The sequence below is a fragment of the Tenebrio molitor genome, chromosome 9 (assembly GCF_963966145.1).
Source record: "Tenebrio molitor chromosome 9, icTenMoli1.1, whole genome shotgun sequence".
Classification (NCBI taxonomy): domain Eukaryota; kingdom Metazoa; phylum Arthropoda; class Insecta; order Coleoptera; family Tenebrionidae; genus Tenebrio; species Tenebrio molitor.
In genome coordinates this window covers 7,197,378-7,204,206 of record NC_091054.1, presented here as the reverse complement: position 1 = coordinate 7,204,206, position 6,829 = coordinate 7,197,378, and the positions used below count along the sequence as shown (strand labels likewise).

The 6,829-nt window shown below is 33.1% G+C and overlaps 1 protein-coding gene across 1 annotated transcript in view; it reads left to right on the top strand.

The window, feature by feature from the left end:
* The window catches only part of run (segmentation protein runt), a 100,222-nt gene that overhangs the window by 69,590 nt on the left and 23,803 nt on the right, over nt 1-6,829 (top strand). The window lies entirely within an intron of this gene.

Sequence of the window (6,829 nt, the reverse complement as noted above, 5' to 3'; positions counted from 1 at the left end):
TTCATTTCGATTTTCAACTTGACAGTAAGAGCTTTTCACTATTTCTAATTCTCTGATGCATTTGCGAATGTGAGATCGATAAACCGCGTCGCTATGAAAACCGCTATCGACGCTGCACGATTCTACAGATTGTGGCCGATCTGAGGGATTGAAAATAATACAGAGATTTTATTGACAGATTAAGAACACAGAACAGGTCAATCTGTAGCAGCAGAAAAATGTCAACAATTCAAATCAGAAATTATATGAAATTTTCAAAAACTGGACATGATTGCCAACACAAGCCAAAATTTAAAAAATTAACACACTTTTCACTTCCATGACAAGGCATCAGCCTTCTCATTAAGAGAATAATACACACACGTTAACATGATTCTGTTGTAAATTATACATAGTTAGTTGGATCTGTACTTTTCTTCTTGTTTCTTTTATAAAAAAATTAACTCAAATGTGTTGTTAAATTTAAAAAATACTTTGAAGGTTTTGCTGTTATAAAAACAATTTAGTGGTACGTGTTTGTTTTCCTAAAAATGTATAATTTTTCACAATATGTGGTTAATATGATAATTGTTTTCACAGGTGTTGTTTATTTAATACTACCTGAGTAAATAAATATATAACCGAATCTGTTCGATTGAATTTGTAAATAAATAATGTCTAATAAAATGCATACAATTTTATCTGCATCACAAAATAAGCAATTATTCAGTTAATGTGGAAATGAGTAATTTTATTTTTATTTACAAAATAACACTGTTACTTTTACAAACAAACCGGCAGCAAAATTGAAAATTTCTCAATAAACTGGCAGCACATTCTGCGTGGTGAACAATTCTGACACTTGTTTGTTGTTTTTTTTAGGGTTGTTACACCGCGCGAAAACTAGGTTTCAGGCACGATGGCGAAGCCGAGTGCCTGATTACTTTGAACGCTGTAAAATACTTACCGTACGACATTTGTATTAGACTTTTCGGCTGAGCAAACGTTTTATTTTGCACTTTTGCAGATTTTTTTTGACATACAGAGGTGCCAACCCGATATTTGTATTTTCCCTTAGGGTAATTCCGGGGGAGTTGCCCCAGCGGGAGAGATGGCAAAAGCCTTAAACTCGGCTATGTATTAACAGATATGGCTGCATGTATTACAGGTGATTAGTTAGTTTGACGTGACAATAAGTTGCGGTGTGTGGTGTGGAAAAATCCTCAAGTAAGGCAAGTTATCATGTTTATTACTTTGTAAGTAGGCTTGAAAATATTTGGATACTGACTCGGAAGCTTCTATTTTGTCAATGCATTTAGGTAGAGTGGTAATGTTTTTGACATTTAAGAAGCTTTTTATTTAAGGTTATGTAACGGGCTATATTTCAAAGCATTAGGACGCATAGTTTCTTTAATGTAAGGTGGGGCATCACACCCGTTCTTTGGGATAGATGGCACAACGTAACTCGGGTGAGATGGCTTACGATATGCACTAATATTCAGAAATATGATCATAAATATGTTTGTGATATGGGAGACATAATATTTGTTTTCATGTTTTTGCTTCAAATGCCAACCAAATACATAAGAAAATCAGGTTCTACCAGAGGTTCCTGGTCGGAAGATGCCCTTCAACGTGCAATAGCAGCAATAAGAAATAACATGGGAATAAATGTACTTAGCTTCTAAAACATTCAATATTCCTTCAAGGACATTATGGAAAGCATTGCCGTAAGATGCCGTAAGACATTTTTGTATGCTCCTGTTTATACAAAACAATTGATTTTAGTTTGTGCCATCTATCCCTGACAGGTTGGGATAGATGGCAAAATACATTTTTTTTAAATGATTTATTTTTTTGTTATATGAGTTATAGCTTAACTTGTTTGTATTGATAAACTTTAAATAAACGTTACTCCATCCACTACATCGCTTACCCTATATGATTATTTATTAGTCAATAAAAATTAAAGAAATACATACATTTATCGGAAAATAGTACATGTAAATGTGGTTTTTTACACTAAATTCAAGTAACGTATGAAACCTTTAGCAACAGTAACTGAAAAAGAGAAAATTGACCGTGCATACCATCGATGTTGTAAATCTCCCTCAGAAATTTACAACATCGTTAGGGAAATCGCAACTACCGTAACCTAAAGTGAAAGGTAAAGAGAAGTTAGGGAAGCCGAAAAAATGTTTCAACTATTTGAAAAAAATGAGTTAGTAAGTCGCACGCTTGCAAACATCCAACAGATAGCTTGCATTTGGTATCTACGGTTATCATAGCGACGAAAAAAATTCAAAGATTCAAACAGTAAAAATCATCTTAAATAATTAGTTGGTGTTGGCTTCTCTTCACGTCCACATGAATTCCATCTTCGTAAATTTTTTCTTGCTTTTTACTCATAGTTTTGTTGTTGTTCGGAAGTAAACCACTCGTCTGCGACTCGTGCTTATGAACACAACAACAAAAACTATTTTTTTTTAAATCAAACTAGAGGAATAATGTCTGAAATTTACAAATCATAATTTAAAAAATCTTGGCGGCACTAAAGTCTAGGTAACGTGTAAAATATTAGCTGGTAATGGCTTACATTGATTAAAAACAAAGAAAGATAAGAAAAAATGGTTAATTTTTAGGTAATCTATTGGAAGATTGGAATTTGGGTGGTTGGCTTTTCAAGAAACTGAAGCTACAGGGGAAACTCTTAGGTAAAGTTTATAGTGACATTTTTTTAATAAACAATTGTCAGTGTCAAAATTAAGTACCACCCTAAAATGTGCGCATATGGACCAGCTGTATAACAATTTTACACCAAATCATAGTTGAGGTTATCTTCACTTCACTTCCCGTACCTTTCTTCCGTGAATTCATTTTCAAAACAAATTTAATGAGAAATCAGCCGAAATCTTTTTCAAATTTGAAATAAACTCTCGCTCGTCAGGGCGCAGGCTCAGTTACATTAAAAAAATGTTGACACTCAGTGTGACTAATCGTATTATCATGAAAATCACTGTTTGGCTCATGACAACGTTTTGACCTTTGTTTATTAAAAAATTTCAATAATAGCTAGCGTGCCAGACACAATACAAAATAGCTATTTGTGCAATAAGTTAGGAAAAGTGATTTTTTTCCTTACGAGATGCGGGATTTTTAATCGAGACGAAGTCGAGATTAAAAACGCGTCGAGTAAGGAAAAAACACTTTTCCTACGAATTGCACACATGATTTTTTCTACTGGAGTTTGGAAAATACATAAAATTTGGATATTTTTAATATACTATTAATTATTTCTAAATTAAAAAGCGAAATCAAAATTGTTCTGCTTTCGTTACCATAGAGAAACAATTTATTAATGAAAAATTGTGAAGGCGTTTAAGCTTTTGTCTCAATTAAATACCAGGTTTTACGTTACGTATCCCAGGAGACGACCAAAATTGAACTTTTAGTGTTGAAATATTATTTCCGCCCATAGTAGGAAATTTTTCACTTTTCCTAACTCAAATTAGTATTACAATGTTGAAGTTTTCCAAACTCTAGTAGAAAAATACATTTTTAATTTGCTTGGGGAGCCACCATTTAACAGAATAAAATCATTACATTTAACAAGTAATAAAATGCACAAAACATAAATTTATTTGCGATCCTTGTTTATCGAATCAGGCATGACTGGTTTTCAAATATCACAAAAGTTAATTTATCTTAAATTACAGACAACATTTTTGTGGGTTTTTTTTCATGCTGCTTAATATTAATACCTAAACTTTCTCTAAGACTTTCGCCTATAACCATTAGTTTCCTGCGAAACTCCCAAAAGTGAGAAAATATGGAGTATTCTGCAAACACAAAATGTTTGGAAAATATAAAACTCTAGGTAACTAAATTATGAACAATTTTTGTAAGGGGTAAAGGATTTTCTTTCGAAAGAGTTTTTATGTTGACGAATACAGATTAAAAAAGACTCTGACGTATACGTATTTGTGCAGTGTTTATTTTTTTTATTCATTTTTATAATGCAGTGCGACATATTCAAATAAAAAAATAGCAGAAAACAGTATCTTTTATAGTATTCGGTATTTTTAAAATGCTGCTTTTTCTTGATCCTCTGTAAATAGAAGAAAATGCAAAAATAAGATAAAACTGACAGAAATATAAGAAAAATACTTACCCTTCCCAGCTGAGACGTGCATTATGAAGAAAACAACCACAACCAGGAGAGTTACGATGATTGCTTTCTGCGGCATTGTTATTTACTGATTACTACTTCTTCAGGCTTGAGAATGTTCAGTTCAGAGACAGGTGTTAGCTGGTCTATACTACTACTAGGTACTACTACTACTATGTACTAGCAAACCTGCATATACTATTATTTTTATTTATGCATGTACATATTTTAAAATTTTATATTTATGCTTTTGTTTTTAGTACACATGTATTATATTAATCATGAAAACAACAGATAACGACACACACTTTTTTCAAAATTTGAATATACCTAGATACATACATAATTTGTCACATTTGAAAAAAAATATCAATCGACAATTAATAAAGGATGCATCAACACTTAGTGGTACGTGCAAGTTCTTATGGGTATTTGAGGTATTGTCGTTAGAGTAGAATCTAGTGATCCTTTAAGAAAATCTTTTTTATTTAGGCAGTATGTTAAAAGTATTGTGGTATTATACACGGTTGATATTTTAAGGAATGTATAAATAATAATAAATCGGGAATAATAGTGACTATTCAACTCACAACAAACTCTCCAATAAAAATGCACGATTTGTCATTTCTGGACCAATCAGAACTAAATTGCTAAATAGGTTTGCCTCAGCAACAATTTAAATCAATAATAATAATAATAATGATAATAAAAATTTCCTGATTATTCATCACTAGTGAAAATTATCGGTTAGATTATCAAGAAAATTAATGATAAATTTTGTTCGCTGAATAGTCCCTCGAATACCACTCTCAGTCAAAGTTAAGTAGACTATTTTTGTGGTGTTCTCACTCATGTCTCCCACACTTGAGAATATTCTAATTCAAGCGTGGGTGACATTCGTGACAGCACCACAAATAAAGAGCGATCAAATTAATTTGTAATCGAGTTATCCATGCATCCCAAATCGTATGTCGTTACTTGAACTCGACGCTCCAATAAACACAGCTTGAAACACAGGTTAGATCTCGACATATCAATGGCAAAAGACATACGTATTCAAATCCATAGATGACTCGATTACAAATTAATTTGATCGCTCGATATAATCGACATAACTTTGTCTATTCGTGATAAGAAGTTTTCATGTGTCTACAGTAACAATACTTTTATACAATACTCGTAAGGTAATCTAACGGCTACATAAATCTAAGGATGTTTCAAAATGTTAAAAAAAAATTGTATATAAAAATATGTCGGTACAATGTCTTACTTTGTATGTAAAAAGAGTTTTAGAAAGCGAATTATTATTGAAAATTTAAGGGAGAGGATGTGTAATGAGAAAGAGAGTGGAGAATAAAGATTTTAAGCGAAGCAAAATTTTTTAGGGGGGTTAAAACAATAATATACCTATGTATAGGTAAGTACCTTGAGATCGAAAAAAAAAATTAGAGTTGGCTGACCAAAAATTTCAGTTGGTAATTCGTTAAAATTTCAATTATCAGATGTCAGTCTTAAAAGTTAGGTTAGTGATTTTGAGAAAGTTGAAATCTTGATTTTCATAAAGGTGTGAATTATGTGTGACCTGTCGGTTGTAAAAGAATCATGAGAAGCTCCAATCGTATTTAGGAACTAGAGGAAATGTTCGAAATATCTGTCTTCAGCTTCCAAACATAATGCTACTCTCTTCGCTTCATGTTTTCAAATGACCTTCGCAAAGTCGGGACATCAGTTAAATTGCAGTTATCAGTAATTACTTGCATTAATTCGGGAATTGTGCCAGGCTTGTTTTTGAACACGTTATTTTTCAGGTATGGAAAAACAAAATAGTCAAGGCAAGTTGTTGGTAAGTGCCTTGAAAGTCCGGAATGACAGTTACTATTGTAATTAATGATATCTGATGACATTTGAATTAACTTTTTAGGTGCTGCCAACTGAAGTGTATTAATCATGGCCATCTCAATTTTTTTTAATTTTCGATCGCACGGTATTACGTAAGTACTGACGAAAAACCTTTGATGCTGTATCTTGCTTATTTTTATCCGATTTGAATAAATGAACTTAAAAACTTAAAAAACTGAAAACAAGGAAGAGGTAATTTTCTTTGCCACCAGGTATTAAGGTGACGTGCCAATCACGAATTCTTCTGGTTTTATTGCTGCGGCAAATAATTCTGTTTAGTTAAATATTTGGCCCATTTCGGCCGAATTCCCCAAAAATTACGGCCCATAAAGAACACGCCAACAGAGACACATCACATGAGCGTTTTAAAGTTGTGGACCTTTTAAAATCCATTTAATAGACTTATCTCGTGCCGTTCCGCCGTTTCCCTTTACGAGAACGCGTAAACGCCGTTTCGCATTTATTTATTTCACTCGGGCCGTTTTTAATTTATTCATCGTCGTCCCTGCAAAACGTGAAATTATTTATGCCGGAATCGAACGTGTCGATTGCGAAACTAAAGCATTCCGGACAACATCTGCGATTTGGGAAACGATCCGCATTATCCGTTCTTTAGCCGAGGTCCGGTCAGGCCAAATTCGATCTTAAATCAAGTCTGAATAAGACTTTAAAGCTGCATTTTTGTGCAGCGTGTCCACCCTAGCGGTTGTTAGTTTAATTACTAGGGTAAAATGGGAAATGCTCACGGCCGCGATTTCAACCGAGCGGTACATCGAGTGGAGG